Source organism: Phoca vitulina, unplaced genomic scaffold (assembly GCF_004348235.1).
Source record: "Phoca vitulina isolate PV1807 unplaced genomic scaffold, GSC_HSeal_1.0 scaffold37, whole genome shotgun sequence".
Lineage (NCBI taxonomy): Eukaryota > Metazoa > Chordata > Mammalia > Carnivora > Phocidae > Phoca > Phoca vitulina.
Genome location: NW_022589740.1, coordinates 19,417,205 through 19,439,371, shown reverse-complemented (window position 1 = coordinate 19,439,371; position 22,167 = coordinate 19,417,205).

The following is a 22,167-nucleotide window of genomic DNA, read 5'->3' as shown; positions in this document are numbered from 1 at the left end:
TCTATCAATAAATTCATATATACTCAATTAGAATTGGGCCAATATTACTGTCAATTAACCCACCTATTTATTGACTCAATCCCTGGAACAGTACTAGATGCTTTTAAAAAATATAGGTTTAGATCATTTTCCTAGCTTTATGTACACATAGGCCCAGGACAGCAACAAAGATCCTACTAACATCCTTACTGAACCTTGTTCATCCTGTTTGCTTCTTACCTCTTACTACATATGTTGAGAGAGTATTCAATAGCCTCTGCCTCCAATTGTCATCATCCCCTCTTCCAACAACCTCCCTATTCTGTAATTTCAACCACCATCATTCTACCGAAATGGCTTCCTCAAGAACATAGGTGACCTTTGAATTAACAAGTTAAAACATCTAATCTTGGTCCCCATCTTTCTTGGCCTTCCTACATCTTTTAGAATTCTTGTTGATTCCTTTTGTTAATATTTGCTTTGCTGGGTCCTCTGTAAAATGTCTTTGTTCCCTGTGATTCTGCCCTGTACCTCATGTTTTTCCATCTTTGCACCTACAAGTGTAAACTGTCCTGATACTGATGAAATATTACTTCTGAGCCAGATAACTGGCTTCAAATTCAGTAGACTAAAATTTGTCCTCTTTGCTGAAGACCCTCTTCTTTTCTGCCTTGCCTATTCTGACCATAAGTTTATCATCATGCCAATCATCTATAATTGAAGACTTTGTCTTTTTTCTGTTTTAGTTGCTGAGACCCACTATTCTTTCTTCACAGTTGTGGCCCTTTCTTAAAACAGTTTGGGAACATTTCTTTCAGATTATTATGCCAAAAGCACAACTTAGTGGTACACTCTTAATTAAAAGTATTCAATGTGTTCCTCTCCACCTCTCATCCCTTTTATCTATTAGGTAGAGTCCAGTCTGCTGATTTCTTAAAAGTCCTCATTATTCCCCTTCATTCAAGATGGCCTGATGTAAAGAAGAAATTTATACATTTCAGATGTGGTATCCTTTGCATTCAGGGCTGAATTCACAGCTTCCTCAAGCTGGAAAGCTTTAATCCCCCATAGAATGTATTAACAAATCATCCTGAAAGAACAACAACAAATGCTATTTTTTCCATGTGGTCTTCCCTAATTTTCCAAGTTAGAAATCCATCTCTTCCCAATAAAGCCCTTTAACACTTAGTTGATACCATTCACACATCAGGAATTTACTTTCATCTTTTCTTCCTTTCCTTTCCTTCCTCCCTCCCTCCCTTCCTTTCCTTCCTCCCCTTCTTCCCTCCCTCCCTCCCTCCCTTCCTTCCTCCCTCCCTTCCTTCCTTCTTTCCTTTCTTGAATTGTGTGCCTATATACTATACATTGGTGTATTTATTGGGTTATCTTTGTATAACCTTAACTATTTTTCTGTCTATCCATCATCCCATCACTCTGTATTTACCTTTCTTTCATTAAAATATTGATTCCAGAATATTATACACTCCTTAAAATGAGATGGAATTTCCATTCATCCTCATCTCATTTTTACACATAAGCATACTGTATATAACAAATTCTTAATGTGATGCATAAATAATTGAAAGATAATCAAATTGTGTCAGGACCAAGAGAAAAAATATCATAAACAATATCAAAGGAGTCAGAATTTTAAAAAATACATAGAAACACAAAATGCTCATCAAGGAGATCTGGATATTGAGGTCAGAATACCCAGAATAATTCATTTTTAAAAATTAAGGATCAATAACAAGTCTAGAGTTCAATAAGCCTGTGGGTGAGCAGGGAAGGATAGCCAAAAATAAAACTCATGAGAAGGATCCAACAGACAAACAGGAAGCATGGACAGGGATGTGAAGCAACATGACAAGATTTCAAAGTCAGCCAAGGAGCCAGTTCTCTGGATCACTACCATTAAGACCCAAATTTTTCCTTTGTAACTCTTCCATCTGCTTTGTGCTCTTATATCCTGACAGTATCATGATCCAGGAAGTTTCAAAAAGCAAGGTTTCTTCCTGGCACCTGTTTTCTTATTTCTTCTATTAGCAGAATCTGGACTGATGACAAATATACGCAGGGTTTGGTGCCAATGCTAACTCATCAAGTAATAGCTACACATAAGGGACTGAAGACACCATGACTACAGCCCAGAACTACATGCAACAGGACTCAGAGAACACAAGTTAGAGGACAGTTTAAATGAGGTTAGCCACTGATTTATTTTTTTAAAACGGTTGAGCATACACCAGACACTGAGTGGGACTCTATAGTGCAAAATGAGTTAAGCATGGATCCTGCTCCCCAAGAGCATGCAATGTATTTGAGGAGACTGATAATAAAAAAATACATACAAAAATGTATGCCTAAATGTGTATAAGGGCAATGCTGATAAGTACAACAAACAGGGGTGCTGCATAGATGGGGTATGCTATTGGTTGATGAGAAAAGCCTCTGAGAGGTGATATTTGAGCTAAGATAAAATATGAAAAACTATTTGATGCAGAGGGAAGTTTATTCTAGTTAGAGAAAACACCATGAGCAAAAATGGGAAAACTGGCTTATTCAAGGAATTTATATAAAGCAACTCATCTGCTGGATGGTGAGGCAGAGGAAGAGAGGTTAGAGATAAGATGGGACAGAAGGAACATCCAGGTTATCTGCAGCATTTGAGATCAACAATCACATAAACAATTAGAATGAGCAATAAAAGCCAAAATACAATTTATAATTATATACCAAAAAGATGTGAAGCGGTCATGGAAATTAACATGAATTATAAGAATTCATAGTCTTTAATTGAATCCATTACCTGACACATAAACTCTGACTTTGTATCTGACCATATTATATGCTCTGACATTATATTATCACTGTTAGTGAATGGAACTATTTTATTTTTGGTTTGAATAATGGCTTTCATTCCCCAAAACAAAACTTACACTACTCTGATTCACCTCCAAAGCTTTCACATTGATCTAATTTTGAAGCCCTCTCAGTCACTTTTTTGCTACAAATTTCTGTCTCTGGGAATGACAATCATTTGGCATCTTTGCCTCTGAAACACATTCTGAATTCAGGGTCACAGAGATGTCATTTTTAACAACACACTCTACCTCAGATGGAAATTCTGAGTGTCTATTGGGTTAACTGCTTTCAAAAGAAAGACAGACAAATGACATGTTCCAATAATACTGAATGGCTCCAAATTCCTTTTTTTGTGGAGTTTGTTAAGCTTCTCCTTTTGGGGTTGCTTTTCTCAGAGAACAAGAAATGCATTCCCTCTTTGAGACCATAGGAACGTCAAAGAGGGCCTAGCGGCCAAATGACAGATTGGAATCCCACTGACCTACAAACTCCTCATTCCTCTTGTCCCAGGAGACATCATGCTAACCATTAGTACTATGGCTTTCTTTTCCCCTTTTGCATGCCTGGGATCTGCCTGAAAGGAAGTCTTGAGTACTCCAGATCTTCAATATTGTTGGATGGCTTGTGAGCACTTGGCAAGTGTGGTCTTCTGGCCAACAGGTCCCTTTTTCTGAGATTGTTCTTCACTCTGAATTGAGAGCTAGAGTACACATAAGTGTTCAAGAAAAATTATACTAAAAATTCCAGAAAGCTATTATTCATGCTGCCTCCTTCAGAAAGCAGAAATTCAAGAATTTCCATGAAAATCATAAATTAAATGGGGGCCTTAAGTCAAACCATTATGCAGAAGCCAACAACTAAGGTTCTCATTTTTAAATTTTACTCACTATAAAAAATTCTCCCAAGAAAGAAATCATTTACAGTGCATTAACTTTTGGAGAAATGGCATCTGTTACGAATTACAGTTTGGTGTTCTTTCTCAGTTTTTAATCGTAAGATAGAATAGGGTTTTATTCACCTTACATATAATTTTTTGCCTTCCATATGGGATGTACACACACACACACATTCACACATGCATTGGGGTCCAATTTCTACCCTAAGTTTGTATGCAAGCATGTCATCTAGATATATTTGTCAAACAATAATGGAAGCACAGGAAATATAATTCAATAACCTCCCCCCTTTTTTTTGGCGTAAAACTATTTGGTTTCACATTAGTGGGCTGGAAAGAAACTGTGATGGGGGAAAGGCATGGTGCCAGTCCCTATGTCCAGCCCAGGGGACACCTCTCTGCATCCTAAGGAGAGAAAGCCTTGTTTTCATATGAGGCTCTCTGAGGCACAAGGACAAAGTTACACTGCTTTGGTACTCGAGAGATAATGTGAGACACACAGGATTGGCAAGAGGATGTCATTGCTCTTCAGCATGGTCATGGGGCAATGAAGCTCTGTTGCTGCTCTGCTCTGTAGATGACCCACATTTCCCTGAAGCCCAACTCAAATGTCTTCTGTTGACATGGATGGCTCCCTGCAGAAGATGCAAATGGTTTCCTGCATCTCCCTCCTAGAGGTCATTATCTTTGTCCTGCAGCATGCTTCCTTGCCCTCAGCTGGGTAACTCTGATGTACATTTCACCCAGGTCCAGAGGGTCCTCAGGGGGAGTGCCTACTCATCACAGTATCTAGCTGTAATATATACTCATGCACATTCATTACATCATAGAGCAGCCCTTCAATGGACCTGTTAGTGACTTGCCAACCTTGCCTGTTTTGAGATCAGCTCCCAAATAAACCCCCTGTACCCATATTCTTGTCTTGGATCTTTTGGGAAATCCAAAATAAAACAGTTCTCTCGAAGTTCTGCTCTTTGAAAGCATCAGAAGGCAGTCCTGACACAGATATCCTTTCTTGTAGACAGGGCATGGGGGCAGGGACAATGGTGGGCAGTGGGCATCAATGGGAGCTGTGTGGGAGGGGAACAAAATTGAAGGAACAATTCAAGCGTAAATATAAAACTGTCTTTAGTTAGTTCCAAGAATACTAGGGAGGGAAACTAAAGGAAGGAAGGCCTACCTCTGTTATGAAGTTACAGCACCTCTTAGTAAAAGTGATTTATTATTATCAGAATAAAAGGACCATGAGAGCTGGGGTTGTTGTTTAGTGCTGTGTAGTCCAGCACCTAAAACAGTATCTGGAACACAGAAAGCTTCCAATAAATATATATTGAATTAGGGAATAAACTTGACCACCTTAAAAGCTGAAGGTGGATGAAGAGTGATTGAAATATCATACACAAGTATGTGTACACATGTATACACAAACTCTATACATTATCCACAAATAAATGCACAAATACATGGACATTATAGCCTACAGCCTATCAACTTTCATTTTTAAGTGGTATTTAAATATAATATATTCTACGCCTGTGGCCTCTTCACTTTTCAGGCTGATTGAATCTAGACTCTAAACCTGTTTATCTACTATAATAGAGTTCCTAATAGATGTCAGGCACATTATGTGCATTTCTCTTATTTAATTGGCAATTCTTTCTTTACAGGTTTTTTAGATTTTATGTATTATGTAATGTGACAAAGGCCCAACTTGCAAGCCTCTTAATAATAATCTCCCATGTTTTTTTCTAGTATACTCTGCTTTTAGTTTTTACCTTTGCATTTTTTACCTAGCTGGAATGTTTCACGTTGCAAAGAGTGAGGCATTGATCCACCTTTCCATTCTTTTGAGGAGTGTCGGTCCAGTTACAGCAATGATTTATGAAGAATTCATCTTTTACTACTGATTTCAAGGATCACCTTTTTATTGACTTTAAGAGACCCCATTTGTATTTGAGTCTACTTCTGGGCTCTCTATTCCAGTGAGTTTTACAATTAGCTCTAAAATAATTTATATTGCTTTTTTAGATTCTATAACTTAGGAAAGTATTATCATCTTGCTTCAGTTTTTCCCAGTTAATTCTCGAGGTCTTATGAGGCTGAAGACAAAATGTTCTTGACTATTAGTTGCCCGGGACGGAAGGCAGAGCAACGGTTTTCGGCAAGTCTGAGTATACCAGCAAGTCCACAAATTTTACCACTACTTATCTCCTAGGAAATAATGTCACCCCACCTGAAAACTTTGCCTCACCACCAAACCATCTGCAGTCATGAGGCCTTTTCAGCCTCTGCTTAAAGTCTTCATTGTGGATTAGCTGTGAAGTATGAAATCAGTCATTTATTTTTTTCAGGACATCAACTAGGTCTTTTTATTTCTGGTAAATTTTTAAAATAAAACAAACATACAAAAATTATATTTCCCCACTTTTTTAAACAAATACACAAAAGTTTGTTTATAATAATCATTTTGATAATTGCATTTATATAATTGTGTTTCAAATTGTATACATGTATATTTCTGTATTCAAATATTTTTGTTTAAATGTATATGAACTCTGATGTTTGGTGATACTTAACTTATAAATGAGAAATGTTTTCATTCACCTATGACATGTAAACTCTAAGTTTATCTAGATTACTTGTGCTTCAACACTATGGTTATAAACAACAAACACACACACATTTAATATTAATATAAATGTGCACACATAATGTAATTCAGCTTATCTTTTTCTCCATCTCTTCTTATTGAGCAAGAATTGCAGCCTTAAAAAAACTTTGAAGCCTATCTCTGTTGGCATCAGGACTCCAAAATTTGCTACCAAATTTTGGCTCCTTTTCCTCCTCCCATCTTCCTCTCCTTGACCCTCCTTATGCAAGGTCCTCCTATACCCTCTCCTCAAAATCCCAGTTTGGAGGAAAATGTGAATAATTCCATATGTTTGAAAAACTTATGGCATAAAAATCTAAAGAAGTGAATGAGACTGCAGATGTTTCTGAGATTTAACATTTCTAAAGAATTATCATGGAGCTCAGTCGTTGAATTCTCTCTTTGCTTGGGTGTACCTTTAGCAGCTGCCTACTGTTAGGCAGACTGAAGAGAGGAATCTAATTGGGTCAAAGGCTCCAGACAGTGGCTTTGTGGACCATTGGGTCAAAGGCATACAGGTGAACAAACAAAGGAATGTATAACTCTGTCTTGTCATGAGAAGCCCAGATCACAAAAATAACCCGTGGCTTCAATTTAGAAAATCATGAGAGCATTAGGACCTGCAGACCTTACAACCTCTACTATTCTTACTGCCATCAGTTACGTTTTGTTAGTCAGACGCTATCTTCCAAAGAGAGTCATATTTCCTCTCAGTGAGAAAGATCATTTCATTGTCACGCTTGTTCAGTCCTCCCTGGAGCAGGAAGTGGTATAATATGTGTGCCCAAGCTTTAATAGACTATTTTTTTTTTCTTTTTTATGATTTCAACCTTGACCTCTGACTTGAGAGTCTGCTGTTTTTAAAACATTAGGGTTTCTCCAGATCTTAAAGCAGAAGCTACGTGTCCAATACTTATGCAAAATGACCTTGGTAAAATACATATGCCACCATATGAGCAATTATTTTTATTTGACATGGTGTAACCACAACCGGCATCAAATAAGAACCCATAAGCCAATAAATTGCTCTGCTACTTGGCTGTTAGCATCTCTAGCAAAACCAACCCAAAGCTGAAGTTGCATTTAATGTGAGTTCTTTCAGTGAGGCGAAAGAAAAAAAAAAGAAAAGAAAAGAAAAAAAGACACCAGATATTAATGCCCTTCTTGGAAGATGAGTTCATCCTATCTAATATGCATTAGAAATAATCTACTCATTTGATGAAAGGTTTGCGAGGCATGAATAAAGGGCCAGGCTGCTTGTCTACAGCAGCAATTAACGGAATCACACAAAGCCCATTTCAGTGGCCTATTTTCTCACGCCAGCCATCAGTGTAATTATCCACATTAGAGGAATTTTCTGAGCTCGAGGAGAGGTTCACAAGTCAAAGGGAGCTGAAGTTCACTCTCGGGAATTTAACTAACTGTTTGGTTTTAATAATTCCTCATCAAATAATCTCTAAGGTATCAAAAGAAATCATTCCCTCTGGTCTCTATAAGGAATCAACATCTCTGTGCTGCACCAGCCTCAACACCAAGTCCTATCATGAAGTCACTTCTGCATTCTGAGGAGCCTCTCAGAGGGGAATATGCAAATCATATTCTTGATAAAGAAGGAATAATTTTGTCCAAGTTATGAGCATGGGCATGTGCCAAAAGGTGAACTCTGTGCCCACATTTTCATAAAGAAGATATATACCAAAAAGGGAGACACACCAATACATAGGTTTGCAAATGTTACAAAAGCAACTCTCTCTCTTTCTCTCAGCCTTACGGTCATTTCCATCACTGTGAAACTCCCTGGTACTTAAAAATAATATAGCTGAGGGTGGGAAAGCCATTGTTTCTTTCACAAAAGTAATGAATTAATGAATACACATAACATACATGCAAGCGCACACACCACACATATCTCCGACACATGGTATTTATATGAAGACACAGCAGCCACGATATAGATTTATATCTGTCTATCTATTTATCCATCTGATTTCACAGAGGGATCCTTTAAAAAGAGATGGGGAGTATCAGAAGACAGGAGCTAAGATTTATATACATTCATGTATGTGTGTGTGCAAGTGTATGTATATGCGCAATTTTCCTGTTGATATCACATCCCTCCTTTAACATCATTATAGTGGCTCAGCATCAGTGAACACCGAAACTGCCCTTATTAAACTAGTAAAAGAGACCAATCTTTTCTTAGATTAGATGGTTAGATTTAGATAGGCTTTTTCCCAGGTATTTTAGATCAGCAATAGGAAAGCCTAAGAGGGAGAAAGATTTTTCATTGTTCCTATTATACGTATAATGGAATGAAATATACTTGTGGCCAATTTCAACAAAGCTCAATTGGTATTTATGTAGGAGACACTGGCATGAAACTTGTCTGCTAACAATGCACAAAGTGAGGTCTCAGCCCAACAGTTTAAAGTCCTTCAAGCCCTGTGAAAATCTGATTCCCAGAGTAACCACACTTATATTTATTATGAAGAAAGGACACCCCTGCTCTCCACCACACCTCCACCCCAGCTATATTTCAAGCATCACTGAGTTCTCACAGTGTGAGAATTAATCGGAAGATTGAGAAAGAGTTGCTCAAGTCTTTCTTTCCCCTCTGCATATTAGCCCAAAGGTGCCCTTTTTAGGTGAAATGAAGGATGAATTAGTGGTGATGAGGGAAGGGAAGATAATAATGGATATCCACATGTCGCCAAAATTACTCTGGTTAATATATCGAAGAGATATGGAGCATAATGTAAGCTCCCATACACAGTGAGTTGTTTGAGACGCAAACTGATCTCCTCTTTGATTACTGATGGTAATTTATGGTGAAAGATACTAAAATTAAGCCACAGACAAGGGAGCAGTCATTGTGTACTTCTAGAGAGTTGATGCTTTTTTAAAATGCCGTTCCTAACACTGTTGTGCATCCAACAACAAACCAATACCACTGCCACATTTAGGAGAAAAAAAAATTCATGGAGAAACATGAGACTCACTTCTATATGCCAACTGAATGAGCACAACTAATTTTGTCGTTACTGTTCCTACAATCAGATTTACCTGATGGTATCTGAAACAATGCAATCTCTTTTTCGCCAACATTCTCTGCTTAGATGGCAAAGAACATCTCTCCAACATACATTCACCCACGCATGTACCTGCACACCCACAAGTAACTGGAATACACTTGGATCAGTTCAGCTCACCATGCCCAAGGCACAAGAGGACTGGTTCAATCATGACTATCAGTATGGACAGGAGAGATGCAATAAGCACACTACCTTGCTGGAGTCCAACCAGCCACCACAGCATCAGTGGGCATGTTTCAATCTTACAGTGTTTCTCAGACCTATCAGAAAAAGGTTGTTTTGGAAAAATGTACTATGAATAATCATGTAATGTATGGTGATTAACATAACATAATAATAAAAAAAAAAGAAAGAAAGAAAAAAGAAAAGAAAAGCTGGGACCATTTTTCTTCAATTTATTTAAGAGAGATTTTGAGGAGGGCTGTGTGATTTAGGAAAATCAAAAAAATCAAGCAATAGTTACCTACTGTTTACTGGCCTCATGTGAGGCCCTTGGGGAGATACATCATATGTATCTAAAGGAGCCAATAATACAGTTATGGTGAAATAGACTAACAGAGAATGATCAGTTCGAAGAGTAATAGAAGTAGAAAAGCAATATAAATAGCTGGATAAATCTTTCATATCACAATATGGAAAGAGAGTGGCCAACAGCAATTTCAGACATGTATAATTGGTATACAACACAAAATATTGCTGGGAAATATTATTTATAACTGAAGAGTTATGTTAGGTTGCTAAGTTTGAGTATACTAGCACAGGAACTAACTCTTAGGTGCTTGAAAGTCAGAATAAAAACAATTAGAAGCAGTAAATTGTGAGGTGAGTCAGTGTGCGAGTATTGGTCAACAACTCTCTCATTAAGAAAGGCTAATTGTCACTTTCTTACAGATTTATTTGCCACTGTCTGCTTAAAATCAATGGAACAGGTGCTGGCAACCAAGAGGATGAACAGGGGAAAAACAGAAATTCCTTCAGTGGAAAAGAGAAGCCACTGAAAATGGATGTGCTTATAGCTGATGGCTGAGAGAATACTATTATGAGCTTTCAAGTTCAACTGCTAGCCATGCTCAGTTTATCAGGGAAGTTTCCTCCTGGGAAGACTGGGGATCCTTGAAGTACATAGAGACTTAAGACCCCACACTTTGTTCCTGAGTCTCTACCCTATGTTATTGGCATCTGAGCAATGGAAACACTGGAATATTTGCAAAAATGAGTCACGATGAAGAGCAGTGACCCCAAAACTCCCATCTCATCATATTTAACTGTCTTCATTTAAAAGTGTCACAGCCAGGGGCACCGGGTGGCTCTGTCAGTTAAGCGTCAGACTCTTGATTTCGGCTCAGGTCATGATCTCAGGTTCTTGAGATTGAGCCCCACGTTGGGCTCTGCACTAGGCATGGAGACTGCTTAAGGTTCTCTTTCTCCCTCCCCCCCATCCCCATTCTCTCCCTCTCAAAAAAAAAAAAAAGAAAAGTCACAGCCAAAGGTGATGGATGCATTAATCTTTACCACAAAAATTAATATGGAAGAATTATCCTTATATTTTTGCAACCAGTGGTGTTCTTAACCTGAAAGTATAGCTTTGATTACCTGAGTGATCTGAATAATCATGTATAAAATAGAACTTAGTGTTCACCAGCATTGACAGATCTAGTGTTCAACAGTAAATGTGTTTAGACAAACCTTATATTTCTCAGCAGGATATTATCATTTTCATATGCTGCCACCCCTGACCAATGCCTAAGATATTTTTAATTGGACACAGAAATTTGAATAATACATTTGCTAATTATTCCTCCTTTCTGTACCTAAAAACTGTTTGGTCTATATCCAAAACAATAATATACAAAACTTCTGACTTTACCTAGAATTCAGCCAAATCTTTTTTTAATAATAATCTAACTTCCTAGACATTTTTTATTATAAAAATGAAGCAAATAAAAATGTTTGACCTTTAGCCATTACAAGTCTTGAATTATACACCGCAGTGTGAAAAGTAGATAGCGGCATTGTAGAAAGGCAATTACCTTCCCTTACTTATACTACTTCTATGTACTATTTTTTTAATAGGGACTGAATATTTGTGTGATAAAGGGGGGGGGAAATGTAAGTCATATCACTGATTTTAAAACAAATCATTGAACATGTCTTAGAGTCAGTAACAACACATTTATAGATGCTAATCAAATTTCTAACAAAATTTATAAGTATATTCTTGTCTAAGTAATTTTTAGGAAATTAAAAATACTAAGCATGGCCAAACCAATCCTCAACAATCTCTGAGACCCCCATGAATATATAAAAAAGGAAAAACAAAGATCATTCATCTCAAAGGACTTAAACAAAAGGATGGCAAATCCTGGCATTTGCATGTTGATTCTTATCTCTCTCCTGCCCAAAGAAGACACTTCCCAAAGAGCCTCAGAATTCCCCTAAACACAGATCTGTAGACATCATTAACAATTATTAGGAGTCTTTGTGTGAGATGAAAGATATTTACAACCCTTAATTTAAAACACTTTGCTGTGCCACAGGGAATAACCAGATGAAAACAGTAACTTTTAAATATACTGTTTTGAAAACCAGAGTCAAAATATTCCACAATATCTGGCAAGAGTTACCACTAACCTGAAAAAATGATGAGGTCCCTTCCCACTTTAAATCTGTTATTTATGCATTGTTTGCTTGCTTTAAATGTCCAGGGACTTGTGAGAATAGTAGCAAGGACTATCACACCTGGATTACCTGCTGGAATGACTTTTTACACTCTGAACACTTTACACAGTTTGTTTTATTGCATAAAACACTCCTACCAATATCTTTTAAAACTTGAATCAGTAAATTGCTACAAAGGTTCTGGAAACCAAGTTAATAAGGTGTATCATGAGCCCTAACACATTCATATCCTTTGGTTAAACAGCCCCGCTTTTAGGATTTTTTTTAAAGATTTATTTATTTTAGAAAGACACAGAAAGAGAGAGAGAGAGAGAGAGTGTGTGTGTGTGTGTGTGAGCACGCACTTATACACACACTAGCCTGGGGAGGAGCAGCGGCAAAGGGAGAGAATCCCAAGCAGACTCCCCGCTAATCATGGAGCGCCAAGTACAGCTCAGTCTCACAGCCCTGAGATCATGACCTGAGCTGAAATCAAGAGTCAGATGCTTAACTGACTGAGCCATCCACGTGCCCCTAGGATTTTTTTATTTGTGTACTCCAAATATCATATCGACCATTGTAGGCACTGTGCTGGTTTTGCTGGGTTTAGGCTAAATGAAGGAAACATATTAGATAGAACTCTGTCCACATATAGTTTGTTTTGAAGTAGATAGAAATAGTCACTCTAATAAATGTAATAACTACAACTATGATAAGTCCTATGAAAGAGATGTACTGCTTCTATGAAATAATGAATTAGGGATTTGGCTTAGTTTAAGATGCCTTAAGAAGTGGTATTTTGAATATTGTCTGAAGGGCAAAATGGTCATAAGCTAGATGAAATGCCTGTAAAAGTGTCAGCAAGTTCAAGTTCACAGGCCTGGAAGTGGGGAGTACAAGACCCTGATCCGGAGCGACTAGATCAGAGAGATTGAGGGAAATGTAGTATAAGACAGGACAAGAAAAACAGAGTCGTCAAGAATACTATGTAGGCATTGTTAAAGAGCTTCAATTTAATCTAAAAGAAATGGGAAGTCATTGAAGATTTCTAAGCAGGGTGGTGTCAAGATCATATTTGTGTTTCTTACAGATCACTCTTGAGTGTAGTATGGGGGACAAACTGGAAAAATGCGATCATGAATGTATTATATTACAGATGTGATGTGACAGGAATTCAAATCAAGATGTGAGACATAGAAGTAGACAAATCTGAGAGATATTTAGGATACAGTATCAGTAATAGAAGCTCTAAATGAATGATGAAAAAGGAGATGGGATCCTAAATTTTTGGGCATTCTAAATGGATGCATGATGGTATCATTCACTGAGATATAAAATGCTTATGAAGGTCTTGGGTATGTGCGTGTTGAGGGGGGACACTAATAAGTTCATTTTATACTGGTTAAGAGTGATTTTCCTTTGAGTCATTGAAAAGCTGATGTCAGTAGATAGGTATTCAGAAAAGAACTCTGGCCTAGGGAAAGAAAGTGAGTCATCTGCATACAGGTAGTAATTGAAGATGTAGGTCTGAGCGAGATTTCAGGGAAAAGACTATTAAATGAGAGGAGGAGAGACCAGGAGCGAGCCCTCAGGAATTCCAACATTTAATGCCGGTTAGAAGAATATAGTTTTGCATGTGGGACAGAGAGATTATAGTTAGAGGGGTTGGAGAAAAACCAACATTTTCTGGGTGACAAGAGAAGAAAGGGGCTCAACAGAAAGAGACTCTACTCAACAAGTAAGATGAAGATAAATAAAACTAGACAGTGGCTTTACCAAAATACAGCTTTTTCAGTGGAATTCAGAAGAGAGAGTCTGCTAGTCCATAGGAGCTAGAGTTGGACTTGTGGTTGATGTGAGAATTTTTAGTTTTTACTTTGTATTTATTTTTGGTGGAAAGATTTAAGCACATCTCAGAAACTACTGGGAAGGGCATATTTGAAAGAGAAAGGCTGACAATTCAAAAGAGAAAAGCAACTAAAAAAAAGAAAAGCTAGGAGGTGGGAGAGGGCAGGACCTAAGCGGAAGGATGTAAGTGGAGACCTTCCACAGGTGAAGTGGCAGCTCCTCTGCTAAACAGGACAGTGTATTAGTCAGGGTTCTCCAGAGAAACAGAACAATAGGATATATAGAGATATATAAGTGGAGGTTTATGGAAATTGGTTCATGTGGTTATGGAGGCTAAGTATGCAACAATATGCCCTCTATAACCTGGAGAAGCAGGAAAGCAGGTGGTATCATTCAGTCTTGAGTCTGAAGGTCCAAAAACCAGGAGTTCCAATGTCTGAACACAGAAGCAAATGGACATCCCAGCTCAAGAAGAGAGAGAATTTACCCTCCCTCTGACTCTTTGTTCTATTTGGGCCCTCAACCTATTGGCTGATACCCACTCATGTTGGTGAGGGTGATCTTAACTCGGTCTCCTGATTCAAATGCTAATCTCTTCCAGAAACACCCTCACAGACACACCTAGAAATAATGTTTTACCAGCTGTCTGGGTATCCTTTAACGGAGTCAGGTTGACATATACAATTAATGATCACAGATAGTAAAATGGGTGAAAGTTCACATGTTTGATATTGGCAAATGCAGGAGTTCCTGTCTTCTGGCATCTATTTAAAAATATATATGAATCAATAGGGACAAATAAAAAGATGTCTGATGCAGTATTAGTTATAAAAAGTGAAAATTTTGAAATTACACAACAATCATAAAATGGTTAAATAAAATATGGTTCAATTATGTTGAAAAGCTATACAGCTATCATTAGACATATCTTTCAAAAATACTAATGTCACTAAAAATTGTCACTAAAATATTAATGTCACTAACATTCACTGAAATAAGCAAGATACAACACTGTTATTTTCCAGTGTGTTTCTCTGTTTGTGTGTGTGTGTTTATAAAGACTATGGTACTTAATATCGAAGAATACCCATCAACTAAGGAAGGCGGGGGTTGGGTAATTTTTATTTTTTCCTTATATTTTTTAATTCTTAAGCAATTAACATATTCTTCTCTAGAATCAAGAACATATATGTCTTCAAAAATAAAACTGCTATCTGAATCTCAAAAACCAACCAAATAAATCTAGTTTAGATTTAAGTTTAGATGAATGTGAAAAAAGCAAATTAAAAGTTGGAAGGGACTCAACAAATATAATTAAAATGTTTTCCCAAGGAATTGTCCAGTTGATCTTTAATGTTCTTTTGGATGAGAGAAAAACTCTCTAAAGGCCTGATATACAAGGGAAGCCATTTTTGATTTCTAAGTCAGCATGACTACAAAAACTTTGTTCAAAGCAAAAGCCTGATTTATGACCTGTCATGCATGCATTGTACATCTGCTTTGTGAATGAGTAGCCTAAAGGAAACCCATCTTGTCCTTGAGATATCGATCAATGCTCCTACTCCCTGCATTCCTTCATGGTAAAACTCATGATTCTTGCCTACATGCTAATCTATAATCTTTTGAGCTTTTACAAGATGTAAAAAGGTATATAACCCTGTAGAAACTGTTCATTCTCCAGAGCACTTTCTTCCCTGTGAAGAGCATGTTTCCCAGGCAGCTGTCCAACTTGGGCTTGAATAAAACTCTTCCTTAATTTTAGCGATTCTAAAAGGTTTGTTCATTTTGTGTCAACATTTCCAGCTCATCCCTGGCATGGTTCAGGGACAGCTGTTGCTCAATGCAAATTAATGCACACTTACATTTAAAATGATCATTTCAGATTTCATTTCTATATATTTGTGGTAAGACAGCTTCCTGACTTGGCTCACATTATTCCCTTGGGCAAACAAGACTACTGGCTTGGTTGTACTGACCTTAGGACAATCAAACTCTCCCAGATGACATCTTTTTGTAAAATCATTCTGCTTGAAAATATAATAAATATTTTTCTATTTATGCTTGCTTTCTTAGTCCCAGAATATACTTTTGGTTCGAGCTTTGAGCTTCTTTAAGGCTCTGCATTTTATTTCTGCTTACCCTCTCTGAGAAAAACCAGGTTCACAGGTCAAGAGTATTTGGGGGGGTGGGGGAAGAGAGGAAGAGGAACAATTATTAATGATACAAGAAGTTCTACATAAAACTAATGACAAGCAGCTTGTCTTCTCAGAAGCTAAAGGCATTTTATTACCTAATTAAGGCCTCATCTGGATAACAGTAACAGCAATGCCTCATTCTACTATTAAGCCACTGGATTGAATTTATGTCAATATAAACACTACAATGAGAATCTAGAGAAAATTAATATAGTTCAAGAGAAAACTTCTAAAACTGAGATACATAAATTGTAAATTCAAAAATTCCTGGTTCTGCAAATAATTAACAATGTTAACAATAGGCACTTAGCAAGCAGAGGCTCTTTTTCTATCCTATGTAAAATAGGAACAATAATCTCTACTTCCCTTATTTTGCGTTGCATCCCAGAACTACTGTGAAGCTAAAACAGCAAGTGTGCAAATATATGAAAGAGGAGGAATTATTAAGCAAATACATTGTGTACTCTGGGAATCACACACACACAGTCACAGTCACAATATTTCCAATGAACTATAGCATTTCAGTACCAACTCACTATTTTTAGAGTTCTTTTATTTACTAACTTTTCTACATCAGAGTTTCTAAAACTGTTCCACATGTCCTGCAAGATGTTTCACGAAAAAGAAAAGGGCTCTTGTCTCTAAGTTCAGCAATAGTGGTATACCGTATTCCCCTCTTAGAGATTTATAAAGCACACTAGCATATGAAAGCTCTGACAAGTCCTATAGTTAAAAAAAAAAAGGGGGGGGGGATTTAATTTTGAGTATCCTGGAGTTTCCAGATTTCTTTGATTTTGTAAGAATACTTTTTTTTTTTTTTTACTATCCAATAACATTCCATTTGACATAAATTATCAGGGTCCCATAAAACAGCTAAGGAAACACATGTCTACATTATTTCTGTCATCCTCAATTATTATTCTCTCTGTGTGTATGAATGTGTGCATGATATAAGCATATTCATATGATTCTATACATACAGAGTTTGTTATTTTTCTTGTTGAACCACACTGTACTATACAGTAGCCAGGAGTCCTTGGAAATACGGCAATTCTGAATGAAATGTGCTTTAAGTGTAAAATACACACCAGATTTTTAAAACTTGATAAAAACAAAATTGAAAATAATTCAATAACTTTGTTTGGTTACATACGGAAATGATAATCTTTTGGATTTACTGAGTTACATAAACTATATTATTTAAATTAATTTACCTGTTTCTTTTTTTAGAAAATTTAAAACAATATATATGGTTCATATATTTTTATTTCTATTGGACATCACTGCTATAAAATTGTTAGAAATTTGAAAATCCCAATAAAATATAAAGAAGAAAATTATCACTTATAATTTCATCTCCTTTTTTTTTAATAATTTCATTTCCTAAGGACACTTTCAATGCATTTTCTGATGACTATTTCTCTATGCATATGTTATGAGAATCAGGACCATAATACATACAGATGATAGATAGATAGATAGATAGGCAGATAGAAATCCACCCAAACCATCCTTCTTTACTTTATTCTGACGGCTGTCCATGGTGTTGGGCTATAGAATTTGACCTTGTTCCTCTTCTTCCTGGTGAGCATAAAGCCCTGAATAAAATAAAATGCCTTCAGGACACAAAACCACCTAGAAAATGTGCATTGTGAAATAAGCATCAAGTCCAAGGGTTTCACCAGGATGTGTCTGAAGTTGAGTGTGGTTTCAGGGCCTTCTGGTGACCTTGGGAAGACAGGCAGAGAGCAAGGCAATCTAGGCTTGAACATAAACAGGCCCACGCCGGGAAGAATTCTTCTTCATCAGATTTGCCTTTAGTCTAAAAAAAGAAACCACATATAAACCAAACCCCAGCTTGCCGCTGCCATTTATTTAACGAAGTTTTAGAAAAGCAGAAACTTCACTATAGTCAGTGATTTATTGCCCAGGGGAGTTCAAGGAAACTCCCTCTTGTGAGCTATTCATTTTCTTGTTCTGAACATCCCAAATCATCTCAGCAGGAGGGGATGTGTGTCCCTGACCTTGGCCGCTTTCTCTGGTTTGCGTTTTCATTTGCTAAATAGGTCACAGCACATTGTTTATTCTGGCCCACAGCTCCAGCAACGCTGTGGGATTCCCTTTCCTCAGCCTTGCCCTCTGCTATTCTCTCCTTCAAACCCCCACCCTCTGGGACTTGGATAAGCACTCAAGCAACTTAAATCGTGCTTGAGCCCACATGAACAACCAGTTCAGTGGTTTCAACGGAATGAGATAATCTATGATGCTATTCAGTCTACCAGGCAGGCAAATGAATGGAAAACAGTCATGTTTGAAGTTTGCCAGGGCAAAGATTAAATAACTAGCTTGTGTGGATTTCCATTTCCTAACTACACGTGTTTTAAGTGGACATAGCTTTTGTTCTCGTTAGCATTAGTTTTATAGATTCTGCCTTCTTCTTCCAATTTTCTTTCTTTTTTCTCCTTTCAATTTTTCGGTGTCTGTTACACACTCCCCACTCCCGAGTCTGCAACCGCATCAAAATAATGCTACTTTGTTTTCATAAGGTTTCTGATCAAAAGATCACAAATTATTTTGTGGACGATTGAGCCTTATACCCCATCCTGTGAGGCAAGAAGAGAACAAAAGAGTAATATATCATATAATCTGAAAGACTCTCAAAAGAAAATATAAAAAAGGAAATGCATTCTTTAAACTCCGATTCTGCATCTTCTCTATTCAGCTTCCTTTTGTTCATATTTAAAATTTTTCATTTCTCCAATCTCTTTTTGCACAATTGAATTTCCCTCTCTTTTTCTGCCTTCTCTAAGCATATTTTATAATTCTATTTTATCTCCTCTCTTAGAATTAAACTTCTTAAAAAAAAAAAAACAAAACCCTAGTGGTTACCCTAGAATTTGCAATATACCTTTTTAACTAATCTAAGTCCACCTTCAAATAACACTATAATGCTTCAGGTGTAGCACAGGTGCTTTAAACGAAGTACCTTAATTCTTTTCACCATCTGATACATTGTTGCTATTACTTTGCACAGTTCTCTTTTAGATCAATTAAGAAAAAAATTGTATTTTATCTTCATTTATTTCTTCTCCAAAGCTACTCTTGCTCTACGTAGATCTGAGTTTCTGATATTTCTTCTCTCTGAAGAATGTCTGAACATTTCTCACGGGGCAAGTCTGCTGATAAATTCCCTCAAAATTTTTGTTGGAGAAAATCTTTATTTCTCCTTTATTTTTGAAGGATAATTTCTCTGGATAAAGAACTCAAGGTTGGTCGTTGTTTTTTTTGTTTTGTTTTGTTTTTTGGGTTTTTTTGTTTGTTTGTTTTTTCCTTTCAACACTCTAAATATGTGACTCCATTCTTCTCTTATTTGCAAGGTTTCTGAGAAGTCCCCTGTAATTTTCCTCCTTTTTCCTCTTGAAGGGTAGCAGAATATGCTTCCCCAAAACATGCCACTTTGTGATAGGATTATTTGAAGCTGATGGTAATTGAGAAGAACAGATAAAGTAAAGGTCTCTGCCCTCCCCCATTTGCCTGAAAGCAGGACATAAATTTGTAAAGGTCTCCATTACCGGTCCCCATCAACACCCCACCCACCAGGAAAGACAGAAGTTAATCATTGAAAACAACTATAGACCCAGAGATTTCACCAGAGGAATCTACATAACAAACTTTACGAACTAGTCTTTATCTATCATTAGCTTCCCCATAAATTTACCTTCCCACAACATGCTGCCCTAGAAACTCAAAGTCCTTTTCCTTTGTCTTGTTGCTCCTCTAAAAATTGGGGGTTTTTTTGGTAAGATGCTATATAAACTCAAGTTCTAACCACGCCTTTGGGTTACTAATCACTGAATACTCCCATGTATTATGAACCATGCACATGTTAATACACTTCTTTGTCTTTCTCTTGCTAATTTGTCTTTTGTCAGTCTATTTTTTTTTTTTTTTTTAGATTTTATTTTTAAGGGATGCCTGGGTGGCACAGTCAGTTAAGCCTCCAGTTCTTGGTTTCAGCTCAGGTGGTGATCTCAGGGTCATGAGATGGAGTCCCCATGTCAGGCTCCACACTTAGCATGGAGTCTGCTTGAGATTCTCTCTCCCTCTCCTTCTGCCCCTCCTGCTCATCCTCTCTCTCTCTAAAATAAATAAATCTTTTTTAAAAAATTTATTTTTGGGGCGCCTGGGTGGCTCAGATGGTTAAGCGTCTGCCTTCAGCTCAGGTCATGATCCCAGGGTCCTGGGATCAAGCCCCGCATCGGGCTTCCTGCTTGGCGGGGAGCCTGCTTCTCCCTCTCCCTCTACTGTTCTCCCTGCTTGTGCTCTCTCGTTCTGTCAAATAAATAAATAAAATCTTAAAAAAAAATTATTTTTAAGTAATCTCTACACCTCTCCACATGGGGCTGAAACTCATAACCCTGAGGATCAAGAGTCACATGCTCTACAGACTGGGTCAGCCAGGCACCCCTTGTCAGTCTGTTATACAGGGCCTCAGACAACGCCCCTAAGATGGGGAGAGTGAAAGCAGTTTTTCCTCCCCTGTGCTATATAAAGTATTTTTTAACCCTTTGGCTTCTTTCAAGATTGTTTCTTTGTCTTTAATTTCCAGCAGTTTAAATATGAAATGACTAGGTATGTAGGGTTTTTTCCTAATTTTTTTTTTTTTTAATCCTGCTTAGTGTTGTCTGAGTTTCCTTTATCTATGTCTTTCATTAAGTTTGGAAGTACTTCAGCCATTTTTACTTCAAATACCGCATCGGTTCCTCTCTCTTCTCCATCTGGTATTCCAATTATGAGTATATTACAGTTATTTTTGGTTTGGGAAATTTCTATTGACAAACCTTCAAACTCACTGATTCCTTCCTTAGCTATGTGAAGTCTCATGAAGAGGTCATCAAAGGCATTCTTCATTCCTATAACTGTATTTGCATTTCTGGCATTTCCTTGGATTCCTTCTTAGTTTCCATTTCTCTGCTTACATCACTCATCCCTTCTTGAATACTGTCTACTTTTCCCATTAGAACTCTTACCACATTAATCATAGTTATTTTAAATTCTCTGATAATTCCAATATTGGTATCCTTTCTGAGTCTGTTTCTGATGCTTGCTTTGTCTCCTCTTACTGGTCTTTTTCTTGCCTTTTGGTATGTCTTGCAATTATTTATTGAAACAGGACATGCTGTGTCAAGTAATAGAAGCTGAGGTAAACAAGCCTTTGTTGTGAGAATTTATGCTAATCTGGCTAGGAGTTGGGCTGTGTTTAACATTTGCTGTAGCTGTAGCTGCCAAAGGCTCTAACATTAGGTCCCCGGTTTTCTCTCCCAATTACAGACCTTGGACTTCCCTGAGAACTCTCCCTCAGAGGCAGTGTGGCTTGCAGCTCTTTCAGCTGTAATCCATCGTTATTACCCTAGAGCCTGCTGGTGTGGTGTTAAGGTGTGAAGGTGTTCTATAGCCTTATGATTGAATCTCAATCTTTCATTAGGCCTGTGTCTCTGGACTGTGACCTTCACAAGCATATATCCTGTGACATAAGCTTTTTGTTTTGTTTTAACCTCCACCCCTTATACTCTCTTCTCTGACTGCAGTGTTTCTATTTCCTTAAAACTCTGACTCCTGTTGTCTATGAGCCCCTTCTCCTTAGGTGAGAGAGAAGGCTAGAGGGTTTGGAGTGGAGGAAGGCCCTTCTCCCAACTGTGTTGAGGCTCTGACAGTCTTTGTCTTGATGAGTGGGCCTTTGCTATGGAAAAATCTCCAGGAGTGTTTGATAATGGTTCATCTTCCCCTCTGCTGCCAGAGCCCTGAGAGAATCTTCCTCTGATCTTCATTCACTGGGAGAACCTGGTGGAATTCCCAGAGGTAAAGCCCACAGAAGTATGGGGAGGTGGGGGGGACCTCCAAAGACTGAAGCCACTAGAGTTTCTGACTCTCATGCTAGTCCACACTCAGCCTCCAGTAATTTTTCAAAATTACTGTTTAAGTGTT